The following is a 16,659-nucleotide window of genomic DNA, read 5'->3' as shown; positions in this document are numbered from 1 at the left end:
TGGTTGTCAGAGCTACACTGTCAGAGTAACGCCTATGCTGCAACTGGCAACTCCGCCAGTACTTCCAATGGCCGCAATGGACTCAGGCCATAGACTCATTGTCAGTGAAATGGCTGTGCTGCACTGGCAACTTTGCCAGTATTTCCCATGGCCGCAATGGACTCAGGCCATAGACTAATGCACTGGCCTATAAAAGGACTCTGCTCAGCCCATCAGATTGCTGGATTGTCTTCAGCTCTTCCTGTTTCCTGAGCATTGCTACTTCCTGGATTCCAGTTTGACCCAGCTTGTTCCTGACCTGTCTGCTCTCTCTCCTGGCTTTGACCCTCGGCTTTGTCTGACCATCCCTGCTCCAGTTTGGCTCTCCTGTTATCTGATCTCGGCTTGGCTCATGGACTTGCTTCCTGTCTACCTGTCCTCCAGTACCTGATCTTGGCTTTTCCACGGACTTGGCTGCTTCTGGCCTTCCTGCTATACTTTTGGCTCGCACCTGCTGCAGCTTCCTGCCAAGCCCTGTGTTTGACCCCCGGCCGGTCTTACACCTACTGCCTGGTTGTTCCTGGTTCCTCCTTGGACTGTCCGGTGTATTCCTGCCTAGCACTCTGCTAGAGACTGCCTGTCTACCATCAGGACCCTGCCAGCAACCAGTGCTTCTGTGGGCGCTACACCCTCAGTCTCAACCCCAGGGTTGTGCCGCACTCAGCCGCAAGGGGAGCCCTCTCTGCATCTCGGCCTCGGATCAGGTACGTGACATACACACTGGATTAATGGGCACGGCATCTGAAACTGAACACTGAAATTTAACTCAACACAGTGTCACTTAACTTAGTGTTTTTTTTTTTTTTTTTTAGTCTGTAAAATGACTTCCTTTTTTTCTTTTAAGCCAGCAGGAAGCCACTCCCAGCCCCACCCCTGCTACTGTTATTCAGTAACCCTTTGGATTGCTTCTGATGGGACATGCGGACACAGGTTGGCTGAATCCCTTATTTACTGTCTATCTTCTGGGGGGTGGTGCAATTCTTTGCTTTAATGTCCTGTCTTTACACTATTTGTATTTATTAATTCTATAACTATTATAGGAACAAAGATAATTAAATTTTGAACCCCTTTGGCATGCAGCCAATTTTCAAAATGTTGCACCAAGATTCCCTTCTTCACGGGCAACATATAATTTTTCATTTTAGTTATAATTTTATAGAAAATAACCTCAAAATATCATATGCTGTTCGTTTATCAGATAGAGAAACAATCTTCCCTCTTTTCCCCGTGCTTCATACATTCTGCAAGGAATCTGTCATATATCAAAAGATCCTTCTCTTATAACAAAAACCACAATAGGCTGTCACATACAAAAAACTATTCTCCCAGAGAATTTAATCTTCGGATGCAAACTCCCTGGTCTGCCCCCTTTATCTGGTAACCCTGTTACCCATAACCTTCCTATTATCCTGTAATAGGAACTGCCTTTATATCTCCCCAAGTCCCTGACCTGGATTCGCAATTAAGTCACCTTTCATAAGACCCTCATACTGTCTATCAGTCACAGAGCTCGCTTCACTTCCTGTCTCTCCTTTTTTTCTTTGAGACAGACAGAGAAGCACGCGGCTGTTCTCGCTGCACAGAGGAAGTTGCTGCAAACCTGTGGTTTCTTAAGAAATTTAACTCATTAAGCTTCATACTCTCCTGCTTCCATATTTCTGCAACTGATTTCAAGTTAGTTCTTGCCAAATCTGATTCATACATTTTACAAAAATCTGCCATATTCTAGTATCAAAGGTGCCCTCTTGTCTTATCCTACAGCTAGGATTATTAGCTGTCCAACTAAAAAACATTTTAATTGGCTGTGTAGCCCAAAAACTATGCTCCCGGAGCATATAATCTAAGGCAGTGGTCCTAATGACCTTTGGCATCGACCCCTGGTCAGTATCCGCAGAAATCCAATTTCCCATTTATCTCACTATTACCCAGTAATAGAAAACTGCCTTAGACCTCCCAGGCCCCTGACCTGGATCTGTAGTTTGTATTTGGACAGCCAACACAATTACTGGACAATTAATTATGACAGGTTCTCTTACTTGAAATCAAACTATTACCATATATATATATATATATATATATATATATATATATATATATATATATATATATACACTAGAGCATAGAGGCAGAAAACTGCCTCAAAGAGAAATGAGATTACCGTAATTCCTTAAAGACATCTTGATCTAAATCAGCCATTTTGTATACAAATAGAGGCATATGTATACGGAAAGACATACTGCCACGTCAACTAAAAGGACAAATTTGAATAATCTCAGAAGCATCTCAAACTTAATACCGAGTGCATTTGAAATCAGTTTGAGATGTTTCTGAGACTATTAAAATTAGTTGTAGGTAGAGTTGACCACTAGTGTCCACCAGAGGGAAAGGTTAAGTGGTGGCCCTACATACACAGCAGTGTGCTGCCACCTTTGGAATATACAGTATGTCCCAATAAACATAGTATTTCCCTCAGTGGTGAACATAGCTGTTCTCTGTTAAAAACGATGTCCACAGGACATGCTAGAAGCATGATGACAATGTCTCCTGTAGTTTAGAGATGTGTTACGGACAGTCCTGCAGCACTAAAATGAATTGAGTGATGCTGAACATTACACAGCTGAAAATGTAGGCAGCCTAAAGGATCAATTACTAATGGAGGCAGACAGCATGGGACACACAACATAGACTGGCAGCACAGTGGCTAAGTGGTTAGTGTTTCCACCTAGCAGCACTAGGGTTGCCGGTTTGACATTACCTGTCCGGAGTTTGATGTTCTCCCCATGCCTGCATGGGTTTCTTCCCACAGTTCAAAGACATGCAGGTAGGTTAATTGGCTCCTGTCTAAATCGCCCCTAGTATGTGTATGTATGAATGTGAGTTATGGACTTTAGACTATAAGCTCCTTGAGGGCAGGGGCTGATGTGAATGTATAATATACTGTATATGTAATGCATTGTGTAAATTGACTGCACTATATACACTCAGTAAGTATCTGTAAAGGCCCGTACACACGTACCGATCGTCGGCCGACAGAACGTCCTACAAATGTTCGCGGCTGGTGTGTTTGTTGTTTGTCTGTTGAAAAGTGCTCAAAACTTGCCCAGGACATTTGTCTGCCGACAGAAAATGACGTCACTACGTTCCACGCACGTTCGCCGCTACAAAAGAGGAAGTGAGTGTTTGGCCGTGACCCTTCTGGGCATCTCGCGCTGATTTCGGTAGCATTTGTTTGGTTGACGACATTTCGCTATTTTCCGAGACATCGTTCGAGAATTTATTATGGCGACCGTGAATTCGTCCGTTGCTGTCGTTAGTGTTGGAGTTTTGGCTCTGAGACGACGTACGAGCAATAGGAAGAAGAAGCGGACCTCCTGGACGAAAAATTGGTTGCTTAACCGTGATCAATTTTCTCATATGTCCTTGCTGAGGGAGCTCCAGAAAAATAATCCTGATGACTTCAGGAATTATTTGAGGATGACGGATCCCATCTTTTACCGTCTTCTTGCCCTGGTGTCCCCCTATATTCTGAAGCAGGATACTTGTATGCGGCTTGCAATTACTCCTGAGCAAAGGTTAATTGCGACGTTGAGGTATCTTGCAACAGGGAGAAGCCTGCAGGATCTGAAGTTCACCACAGGCATCTCCCCCCAAGCTCTTGGTATCATCATCCCTGAGACCTGCTCTGCCATCATCAAGGTCTTGCAGAAGGACTATATCAAGGTATGTTTGATTTTTTACATTACATTACATGTATTACTAGTTTCACCCGAATTATGATGTTTTTGGATGTACAGCAATTGACACAGGCCATTATTTGTAAACTACCCTCTGTCCGCATGCACATAGTAGTAAAGATGTAGATTATCTTTAACCATTTGTAAAATTACCCACTAACCACCCCACCATTCTCTCCTATGTGTCCCTAAACGCATTGCCTGTTAACAGTATGTCGAATTTATCTAATTTTATTGCTTTCCCTCAAACAATTATTCCTTGGCCAATGTTTTAGTACCTAGTTAATGATTTATCTAAAATACATCAGTCCATCCATTCCCACCTATGATTCTGTATGTTTATGTAATGATGTTAAAACCTTCACTGACCACAAGCCCTTATTGATGTATAAATGCCCAGTTTTACTTACCCATCCCCCACCCACATGCTAAATCTCCAAGTCAGCATATACCAAAGCTCAAGTTCAGAGGTCTTCAAACTATGGCCCACCAGTTGTTCACGAACTTCAATTTCCATCATGCCTAGTCATGTCTGTGAATGTCAGAGAATTACAAGGCCTCATGGGATGTGTAGTTCTGCAACAGCTGGATGGCCGTAGTTTGTAAATCTCAGCTCTAGCTGGTGAGTATAATGGGCCATACACACTAGAAGATTGTCAGAACAATTTATCCTTCCGATTTACCAAAACCAAATAATATGAGGTCCAACAAACACTTTCAAATCCTATGCAATCTGGTAGGCCCTTGCACTACATAGAAAAGGTAAATCTGCACGAAAAAGTCTTCAGAGAATCTTCTAGTGTGTATGGCCCTTTACAATATAAGAACAATAGGAGGTTGAAAATAAATGTATGTAGATATTACATCCCCATATCCAAACCTTTGCCTTCCTGTTGTTTATTTTTTTAGCAAGTTGCATAAGCATTTAACAGACAACTGTGTGTGTAATTCATAATGTGATGTGCTCAAGCACTAATTTTTTTTTTTTTTTCCCCACAGTTTCCTTCAAACGCAGAGCAATGGCTGGAGATTTCTGATCAATTTCTGGAGAAGTGGAATTTTCCCAATTGTGGGGGTGCTATTGATGGGAAGCACGTCCGCATTGTCCCCCCTCCGAATTCCGGCACATTTTATTATAATTATAAAGGTTTTTTTAGTATAGTCATGCTAGCCATAGTTAATGCAAACTATGAGTTTATTTATTTGGATATTGGCAAAAATGGCCGCAATTCGAATGGGGGAGTTATTGATCAGACGGAGTTCGCTCGTCGTCTAAAGAACGGCACTCTGAACCTGCCATCCAGGGAGCAAACTGTTGAGGGTATGAGCTTTGTGTTTATCGCAGATGAGGCTTTTGCGCTTGGGGAGCATCTCATGAAGCCCTACCCTCAGAGGAACCTCACCCCCGACCAAAGGATTTACAACTACCGGTTGTCCAGAGCTCGCAGAGTTGTGGAGAATGCCTTCGGGATAATGGCCAACCGGTTCCGGATATTCCTGACGTCCATAAACCTGGCACTGTACAAAGTGGATAATGTGGTCTTGTGTTGCTGCATTTTGCACAACTTCCTACGCAGGAATGCACAAAATTATGTATTGCAGCAACTGGATACTGACCCTGCTATGCCAGGTACAAGTGGAGAGGCCCAACCTTCTAACCAAGTGGAGTCCATGACGTCAATGGAAGTTGGACGGTCAGCATTGGCATCACACAGGGCCCGTCAGATCCGCCAGGAATATCTGGACTATTTCGTGGGGAGAGGAGCTGTGTCCTGGCAGCAATCACTGTCACACAACCATTAATCTTGTTAAAGATTGGACACACAAGATAAATGTCAGAGATATCTTATTTTTCCACACATAAAAAAAAAATTGCAATGATTCTGTATTGTGGATTCTAATCATTTGGGCACATATGCCAAACACAATTATTAGGGTTAATCATGTGTTATATATGTGTGACTTTGGAAGGGTTAATACATTCATCAGTGTGTTTCTTGACTGTAGTCTCTCACCAGCTGATCCAAAGTGATGATGGCCATGTGTTATTTTTGAGCCAGTGGTGTAAATACAAGGGCCTTCTGCACCCCACAAAATGTACACAAACCCTGTCACATTGAGAACTAGGTCACACCCAAGGTTCATCTAATGTCACCTTACATTGGTGGTTCTTGTCCAGAAGTTGCCCATACTATATATTTAATATAATACATTAGGGTATTAACAACGTACCTACACCTGTTATGTTGTGTTCATTTATTACATCCTTCTCACTGCCCACCAATGTTAGGATATGTCAGTGTTATGTGAAACTTGATCATTGTTCATCTCAAAGTGTTTTATATATATATAAGTAATGGAAAGTGAACTAGAGCAACGAAAAAGCAATACACTATAGATTACACTGATCTCCCTACACTGATTTCTACTGCCAATATCAATGCCATATTGAATACTAGGACTGCTAGTACCTTGAGTGTTGAGTCAAACTTATGCAATGCGGGAAGTCTGCGACTTTGCATCCTTCCTGCATCGCATAAGGGTGACCCGACACTTACTTTTTCCACAGGATTGTATTACACAAGTCTGAAGAACTGTGCCATCCAATCCTGATACATCAGAAATAAAGGGTCATGTGCGACTTGTGTGCGTGTTCAGTGTGAATGTAGCCATACAAAGTGTATGTCTCAATTCGCACAACACTCGCACAAAAGTCGCACATGATGCATTTATTCAGCTGCATCAGGATAGGATTGCACAGTCGTTCACACTTGTATGATCCAATCCTGTATGAAATGTCAGATCGCACTGTGATATGCGTATAAACGGTTGGGATCTTTAACATTTCATTGCCACCTCCAGCAACTCGCATATGGCAGTGTCCAAAATGCTGTCATTAACATGTAAATATGGGAATAGGACAGCCATCATACATGTAATGCTTCTTTACACAGCTTTAGATCTCGACCCCCCAAGGAAAGTCAAATAAAGAATGGAACACACATTGTTGAATGTACAAAATTTTTTTTTTAAAACATTCACAGGGTTAGGGTTAGGGTTAGGGTTAGGGTTAGGGTTAGTGTGTTTTCAATTTTTTTTCCCAAACGTGGGTACACTCTTAACAACTGAGTGCCATCAAAATATCATAAAATATTACAAAACTTTTGTAAGAAAAGGAACCAATAAAAACATAAAAAAAAACTTTTTAAAATTTGGCAATCATGTCGACAAAATCTCGCATTTTTGATTGCAATGCCGTTGCTGTTTCCTTGATTTGCTCGAGGTCTGAGCAACATTGGAGTGCCTCACGGGTTAGTTTTGCTAAAGTGCAAGTAGGTAAATCATGATCTGTAAAAAAATATACAACTGAGTCAATGTGAATCACCTACATGAGGTCATAATAGAGAAACATTTGGTGTCCAGGTTATTTTTAATTACTCTCGAGTTAATACCTACCCTGTTCTTATGCTCTTTTGCCCTAGGCTCTTCTTCTTCCTCCTGTCCTCCTCTGATCCTGTTGCTGATGATTCTGCCGGTCTCCTGAGCTTACTATATATTCATTAGGGGTGTGAACGCATGATGACGTCAGTGTGAGGGCATGGTCGTAATGTATATATATTAAGCTGCAGAGACCAGAGACGGGCAGAATGCACGGCAACAGCATCAGATGAGGACAGGAGGAAGAAGCAGAACCTAAGGCAAAAGAGCAGACAACATAAGAGCAGAAGATTGCACAGCAGAAGAGTGGAGAGGAGAAGATCCAAAGAGCAGAGTGGAGAAGACCGGATGAAGATATTTAAGAACATTTCATAAACGTCTCCTGTCGTTATTCACATACACTTCCATTTATGTGGTTAATGTGTAGGGGTACTATGTACCCCATACCCATTCACACAGTGATTGGTGTCCGGGATCTGGGGGCCACCCTTTGTTGAAGGTTGCTTCCAAAGTCCTAGGAACCCCCTGGCCGCATGACCCCCCAAAACCACCAGACAGGGTTGTGGGGATGAGGCTCTTGTCCTCCTCTACATGGGAGTAAGGTGCTTTTGGGTGTGCGGTGCAGAGGCCCCCTGGCCCAAAGCAACAAAACCCCCCCATGTTGAGGGCATGTGTCCTGCTGTGGTCCAGGGGGTGTTTGTTCCGCTTGCTCGTTCTCTTTCCTGGCCTGACAAGCTGCATGCTTGTATAAGGGTCTGGTAGGGGTTTTGGGGGTAACCCACGCTGTCTTTTTGTTGTGGGCATACCCTCAAACTCAATACCACACACAAAAGGCCTGGTTGTGAACTTGGGGGGACACCCACGGTGGGTTCTTCAATTTTTTGGTGTAGTTCTCCCTCAAAAATCTTCACAACGCAAGTGGCCCAGCAAGTCAGAGCATCCTGATCCGACTTACGGTGCGACTTCCATTCAAATAAAGAGGCTCCCATAGGGAACTAGTGTTGTAAATTGGAGGCTAAAAATAACACTGATAAAAATCATTCTGAAAAAACCTACGTGGGCACACAATTGGCTCTTGGACACTTGGTCCTGGTTCCTCCACAGTTTCGGAAGTGGCTTCAACGCTGCTTGCCAAGTTGCCAGGAGATCGGGGTTCTGACATGGCTGGGGATGCCACATCCTGGCATGATGCAACATCTGCAATGTAAATTTGTAAGGGAATACAAGAATATAAGGTTAAACAATCATTGCAAATACACATATTTCTATGATCCCACTACACAAAAATCTGTGACTACCAACCTTCTTGTTGCTCTGGTGTCTGGTCACTTGTTGGCTCCACCAGAATCACCTCAGGCATAATGTCTTCATCTACATAATACAAAACATTGGCCATATCATAAAAGTCACAAGAGGTACATTTGTTAGGACATGGTGCCCTGCTTGATAGCTCTTTTAGTAACAAATATGAAGACATGTACATGGTTATCTACGAAAAATATGGTACATTAATGTTTGACTGTGCATAGGAACCAATTACCTTTAGTCGAATCTGTGCCACCATCTGGGCCCATGTCCTCCTCTTCTTCCACAACTGCCGATGGAGCTGCCAAACCTCTCCTCCTCCTTTCCCATTGTTTGGCACGGAGTTTACGTTTTTCTCCTATTTAAAGGTTTGAATAATAATCTGTGATTAATAGGAATGTTTGCTGAGAAGATTCGTGCAGGAAAGAACGTTCGTTGCAACACAATACATATATTTTTAACTATGGCTTCCTGACTTTTAATGTCATATACTAAAACATCAACAATAGATCGATCAAATCACGACATGACAACTAAAATGAGTAATCTAACTTTTTACATAGACATTATAATCTAGACATGTTAATACAACATACACCAAATTATAAAAAACATATTGCATGATTAAAAAAAAAAAAAAAAAAAAAACTTACCTTTTTTCAAAATCCGATGGATTTGGGAAAGCTGATCCTGCTCACGGTGTTTCAGGTCAGACCACCGTTTACGAATCTGATCTTTCGATCGCTCCACACCAAATTTTTTTACCAAACAGGCCACCACCTTATCCATGATGCCATCTTTCCTGGCATTGGGCCGATCGTAATTTGCCAACTTGCCATCATAGTCCATTTTTTCTAAAATGGAGACCATCTCCACCATTTCTGGCTTTGACATGGGTGTAGCCCTTGATTTTCGGGTGGCCCAATCACTTCGGCCCACACTAATTGAGCTCCCAGATTGTTGAGACATTATTCTTGATTACAAGATTTTTCCACTGCTTCAGGTGTGAGTGTCGCATGTAGGCCTGATCTTCGGCACGTACACACCCCTGCACAAGCCCGCCACTGGAGGAGGAGTTGACGCCTGCGCTGTATTTAAAGGACGCCAGATCGTTCGGCCGACGATTCGCTAGCGGACATATCGAGAGTTGGAGCACGATCGAGCGGCGAATCACGACTTTTCCCCACAAACAAAGGTACGACTCTTTTAATAGAAAGTGTGTGTTTTGGGCCCTATACAGCTTTTATTAGGAATATCTTTATTATGTGCCAAAATACATGCTCTTTTAATATGTTTTGTGTTGTTTTGTGTCTTGCAGGCATATACTGTCCTGCAATATGGTGGACAATTACACCAGCCACAACTTTCTAATAAGTTTTATTGATGAGTTCAGGCAACTGCCGTGTTTGTGGCAAGTGAAGTCCGCAGATTATAAAAATAAAAAACTCAAAAAACAGGCCATGGAACATTTGGTGGCCTTCTACAAGCCCGTCTGTCCTGGGGCAAATTTTAATTATATACGCAAAAAAATAAACAGCATTCGCACTGCCTACAGGCGGGAGTTAAAAAAAATAGAGGAGTCCACCCAGTCTGGAGCAGGTGCACGGAATGTATATGTACCACGGCTGTGGTACTATGATAACATGCGATTCCTGGCAGACACCATGGAATCCAGGCCGTCAATTTCAACACTGCCTTCTACATCGGCAGAGGGCTCAGTGTCGGTTGATCCAAGCCAGGATGAGGATTTCCTGGAGGAGAGTTTTACTCAGGTATGGCATTTCACAATATATTGTCTGCTAAAATGTAATCATGTAACAAAATTATAAGCTAAACCATAATTGACCCTTTATGTAAACGGGCATAGCAAGGGGTTGGCATGACAGGCAACCGCCAGGGGCGCAGGCCAAGGGGGGTGGGTCACAAAAACATTGGCATTGTTTTATTGTTTATTTTAACAATCCACTCAGCCTGCACACCCCAGAACCCCCAGTTTGCAGGCGGATTCATGCAGGTGTAAAACATTGAGAGCTGCTTCATGCAGGTGTAAAACATTGAGAGCAGCTGAGCCAAAAGACCAGGAGACTGAGACTGCCTCTCACTGCATCCCCAGCACACCTCTGGTCTTACAAACACTGCTGTAGCCTCAGCATTCCTCTGGCTCAACCTTTTTTAATACAAAACTAACAGCTCCTGCAAATGATCCATCCATCCTTGCTTCCATGTCTCTGGTCTCTCACTCTGGGTCAGCAAGGCAGGTGGCTTCCTTATTCCTGTTTCCCTGCACTGCTTCACCCTCAATGCCCTACATCAAGCCCTCTGCAAGTTCAGGCCCCTCTCTCTCTGCAACCCCCTCCTCTCTCTCTCACACCCCCTCTTTCTCTCCCTCTCTCTAGCTCTCAACCCTCTCTTTCTTTTTCACACCTGAGACAATGATTGCCCACTAGAGAGCTCTACACTGGGCAAACAAGGGGCAAATTAGAAACTTTTAATGCCCTTTAATTTTTTTTTTGGGGGGGTGGGTTACAGTTTTACATTGATCTTGGGGGGGGGGGGGGTTGTTGCCAAATACAACTCCTCAACAAGGGCACTGGAGACCCTAGATACGCCACTGTATGTAAAGTCTGCTATTTGTTCACAATAATATAACAAACATGCATTTTTATATACACTTTAACATTCTAATCAATTGTTAATTTCATCAACAGGGAAGTGTCACTGAGGAGGAGCCAGGTTGCAGCCAGGAGCCTGGGGAGCCTGCGGAGCCTGAGGAGCCTGTGGAACTATTTCCACCACCACCTCCTCCTGCCAAACGGAGGCAAAAGAGGAAGCACGTGGATGATATCACAGACAAATTTATCCAGGAGGCCACCATAGCCCTACGTCGGAAACCGGAGGCCAATGAGTCCTTCGGCAACATGACGGCAAAAATTTTGGATAAGGTGGACCTCAGGCAGTGTCAGTATGCCAGAAAAATTATCCTCGATGTGCTGCAAAAGGCTGAAAACGGGATCCTTAATGAGCACAGCCATGCATGCCAGGAGCACCCGTGCCCTCCACCTCCACCTCCACAACACCCACCACCTCGCCAAATGCCACATGGCCAGTGGCAATATGGCCAGCAGGATCCAAACCTGCCCTCATGGCAACCTGATTTCAGTTACCAGCAACTTTAATTTTTGTAACCCCCTATTATTTATTTTACCCCTGTTTGCCAGTTTCTATTTTAATTTTGTCCAAATGGACCTTTTTTATGTTTAGTTATACGGAAAGTATTGATGTTTTCTTTGGTTTTTTTTGCTGAGATACAAAAAATAAAGAAAATGAAAATAAAAAATGGCCTATCTGAATTTGTTAACATGTTTAATATTGTGCATAACCTGAAAAATATGTTTTAGACATTAATTCATACAAGAATAAAGGGTCATATCAATAGTTAGATCTTTGGTGTGAAAATACAAAAATAATGGTGAAGAGTTCAAATTATTTAATTATAAAATTTGATAGAACAGATAGAATAGACAAACATTATCTTCATCATAACAGAACACATGCCTTTTTATTAGAAAAGTATGGCATTATGAGCAGCATCTTCCTTCTTCTCACATTTATCAAGATGAGCATGTGCTCCACATTTCACCTATTTCTTGGACTTCCGCGAGCCGAAAGTTCTTTCTGAATAAAATGTTGAGTTTACTAGAGAAAATTCTTCCGGGAACTCATTTGGTTTGATCATGCGTGTTGGGATTTGTAGCTGTGTGTCGGCCGAATTGTGTACTGACAGGCGAACAATCGTCCGTTCTGGTGTCCGCAGACAAAAATTTTCATGTTTGCAAGAAAGACTTTTGTCCGCGGATTGTGCGCAGACATCTGTCGGAGGCACCATACTAACACGCGTACAATCGGCAGATCTTTCGTCCGCCGACGTTTGTATGCCGACGATCGGTACGTGTGTACGGGCCTTTAGAGCCAGCTTAGCCTCTTATTTTCACAGTCAATTATATGCTGAAGTTGATGTTCAGCTTTAAAGTAAACCTGTTCTGATATAAGGAAGATGTTGAACTTTTCAGAAAATGCTAGTTTGCCTCGTTATCTCTGGCTTCTAGGACAAGCATGGCAAAAGATAAAACTCCTGATCTGTACAATTGTTATAGGTCAGTGATTCACATACTACATTAGCTACTGGATCAGCATCACAGCCAGGTCAACAACAGCAGACTCCATAGCAACTAGGAACATTTATTTTAGGGGGAACATTCTATAATAATATTATATTGCTTGAGATAATACTTGTTTAACACCATTTACCGAATATGATATCCCTTCCACCACTTCAATTTTTGTTTGGCAATATGGCCATATATATATAATATATAATAATATATAATATATGGCCATATATATATAATATATAATATATGAGAGGGATGAGCATTTGTACTATTTCCACTCTCTTGTCAGACATTGAAAAACACAAGGAATGGATTCTGAATGTCTATATGCACACATACATCTATAGAGAAGGAACTGGTATAAACATTATGTTTTGCAGTTGCATAGAGTAAAACATATTTGCAGTTGCTTTGTTTTGAGTGATTGCTTCCTGTTTTGCAATTTGATAGAAGATGATGTGGACCTAGTCATTTCATATTATTATATCTAAACAGAACCATAATTTGCAAATGTTCCCCTCTTTATATTAGCTGAATAAAAAAACAGACTTTCATGCGGTTGTCAAGTGGCAATCTTGTGTATTGTGCTTAGGAATAGTTGACGTAAATGAATACAGCAAATTGGTTGGGTTTATTTGACCTGTACTGAATGTTAGTAAATGGCAATTTCAGTGGGTTTTTTTTTATTTCTAATTACAAACTTCCTTTGGGAACTGATGTAAATAGTTTGTTTTATGTGCAGAATACTTTACCAATCTTAAGTATATAATTTGGAATCTATTTCTGAAGATCATCCAATAATTATTGTTTTTCAGATGTTTGCACTGCACTGTTCAGATTTAATGCTATGACATCACAACATCACAATGACCTTTAGTCACTACGTTCCCAGTATTACTTGTTTGTCTGCCTCTGTAAATATACACTGAAAAAAGTTCGAAAACATTTTCGATAGATAGTTTCCTGCTGTTAGGATTGTTAAAGGCTTATCTATATAGCCAGCCCAGTTTAAAGTACTATCTTTTTTTTGTACTTCTCATATGATATGTGAAGCCCTAAGTATGATTACAGTACAAAGCATTATTACAACTTGATTGTTTTGCTACAAAGCATTTTTATTGCAACAATACACAGAAGAAATATACATTAACATTACACCTTGATCCTAATAGATATATCACATTTTATGGTAAATCATATGTCTGGGCAATTAAAAAATATGCAATATATCTCTATAATACAGACTAATTTCCCCAGGATTTGTCACCTTGCAAGTACAAAAAAAAAAAAGAATACCTGTAGAGCCTGATAGAAATTCCGGAAGCTTCTAAATTTTTTTTATAACGAGCTGACCACATTGCTTTTGCTGCACTGTATTTTTTGTACTTGCAGTAAAAAGATAAAACACGGGAATGTGTCTGTATTGCAGAGATGCATTGCCTGTTTTTTTTTTTAATTTCCCATAATACACTTTAGAAAAATATGTTTTTTAGTCCATCCTGGGAGAACTCGGGCAGGGCTGGTGACACTGCATGGGATTTTAGTGCAGAAAAGGGAAAGTTGTCAGCTCAACCAGAAATTTAAAGTTTTTTTTTTTTTTTTTTAATAACAAAAATGGTATACTTACCTTCTCTGTGCCATGGTTTTGCACAGAGCAGCCCTGATCCTCTTTTCTTGGGTCTCTCACAGGTGCTCATGGCTCCTCCCCCATGACCAGTACCCCCAATAGCAAGAAGTTTGCCATGGGGGCGCTGGTGCTTTATGCGTCCATAAGACCCATAGAGCCATGGCTCGGCCTCATCCCCCCCACTCTCTCCTCATTGGCTTACTGGCTGTGATAGACAGAAGTTGGAGTCAATGGTGCTGCTTTCTCAGCCAATGAGGACAGGGAGTCCTGGGACAGCCGAGTCTCTCATGCACATCACTGGATTGAGAGGGGACTCAGGCTAGTATAAGTGTCCATTCACACTTGCAAGACTTGTCATCTGACTTTGGACATCAAAGATGGATGACAAAATGTACCCCATGTTTTCCAATTATAACCGTTCATATATGTGCGACCTAAAGTTGCAGCGACCTCAAAGTAGTCCTGCACTACTTTGGTCCAACTTTCATGCAACACGAGGGCCGTTAACCCTTAAACGTTGCATGAAAGTCATACCTGAATGCTTTACATGCAACAGTTGTCCATTATCTTTGGTCAAAGACAAAGTCGCATCCAACTCATACCCATCCAAAGTTGTGTCAATGTTGTATCGAGGTTGCATCAAAGTCGCACCGAAGTTGTACTCCAAAGTTGAGCTACTTTGGAGTCATACAAGTGTGAATAGAACCTTAGGGGGCAGGGGCTGTGGGGGGAGCAGCACACTGAAGGTTTTTTTACCTTAGTAGCGCTACCCCCGCAGGAGCCTCTTGAATATCTTTGGTTCCTTACTCTGCCTTTCATCCCCAAGAACAGTCTCAGCCCCACTGCCACACATGGCAGTGATGTTAGTGTGAATACTACAGTAAACGGACACAGATTGTAGTGAAGACTTTGCTGTGAGCTTGCTTAAAGCATGAAAAAGATAGTGACAATAGTATTGAGTAATAGGCAAATATGTATGTATATAAGTCAAACTGCAATTTGAAGGACTAGAGGTTATTAGCATAACCTCTAGGATATTATCTGACTGATTTCAAGGGACTCCTCAAAGTGAATAACCCAGAGAGCAGAGGTAACCACACAGAAATTACAACTTACAGTAAAAAATGATAGCACTTCAGTAGATCAATCACCAACTTTACTTAAAGCGGAGTTCCGGGCACAGAATCGTTTTTTTTTTTTCAATCTCCCCCTAACAATCACCCTTACACATCGATACATCCGCTAATCCTGGTTAGAATGGTGAAATAATGAGTTTGCAAGAATAAAATCTTACTTTATATAATTTCTGATGTGCGGCGCCATCTTTGTTGTGGATTGCCGAGTCCGTTGTGGGGAAATGTCTTCCCTTCTTCCTGATTCCAGTGGGCGTAGGCCTGTGAGTCAAGAAATGAGAACAGTGGTCGGCCGCCCATGTGACTGCAAAGTGCATCATGGGAGGGCCGAGGAAGAGCTCCCAGGACGCATTGCGGCAGGAAGTGACGAGGAGAGCCGAGGCACAGGAGGGAGGAAGTCCTTTGAAAGGTGAGTATACAAACCTCTGTAAACAGGTAAGTGAAAAAAAAAAACTATGGGAATATCCAATTCTGACTCAGCGGAGAGTAAGGAATACAATGCAGTAATTATTAGAAATTGAATTTTGTGCCCGGAACTCCGCTTTAAATTGGGCTCTATGAGTCCAGGCAGGAAGTGAAGAGGGCAGAGGAATGAACTTTTTTTTTTCTCTTTAGGTCTTCTTCTCTTCCCTCTCACCAATTCAGTGTCAAGAGGCTCCAAAGGAAACATAGCCTGGGAATGATCCTTCATATTGCCCGACTGGCCACCTAGTACTGGAACATCATACGCTGTCAGGGATGCCTGGAGATGCACCCGGGGTCCTCTCTTAATTTCCTCTCTTATTTGCCAGTGATCTTGGAGATATAACAGGATCAGTCACACCAACACAGGACCGCAGCACCTCTCTCCAGCATCCAGTCTTCCCCTCACCTCGTGGTAGCTCTCCCTTCTCCCAGGAAGTCTCTACTGCAAGATTCCTCCTCTCTGTCGGTGAGCTTCTTGTATGAGTAGTTTTTATCCTTGAGATTACAGTGGGGCAGCCTGGGTTGGGGACTACATATCTCAGAGTTCCTTCCAGTTCTTTAGTCTTCTCTAGATTGGCCAGCTTCTTCTGCCAATGGAGAAACAGGGGAGGGTACTGAGTGTCTGTGAATATACCTCTCAGAAGGAAGACGGCGAGGGAGAGGGGAAATTCCGCTTGCAGCTGCTGGTAAGCTTTGTGTTCCTGTTAGCTTGCCTGTGCTTATACAAGTCTCTGGCTGCAGCGGAG

This window comes from Pelophylax lessonae, assembly GCF_965119305.1.
Source record: "Pelophylax lessonae genome assembly, chromosome: 2".
Taxonomy (NCBI): Eukaryota; Metazoa; Chordata; class Amphibia; order Anura; family Ranidae; genus Pelophylax; species Pelophylax lessonae.
This window is presented reverse-complemented; position numbering follows the sequence as displayed.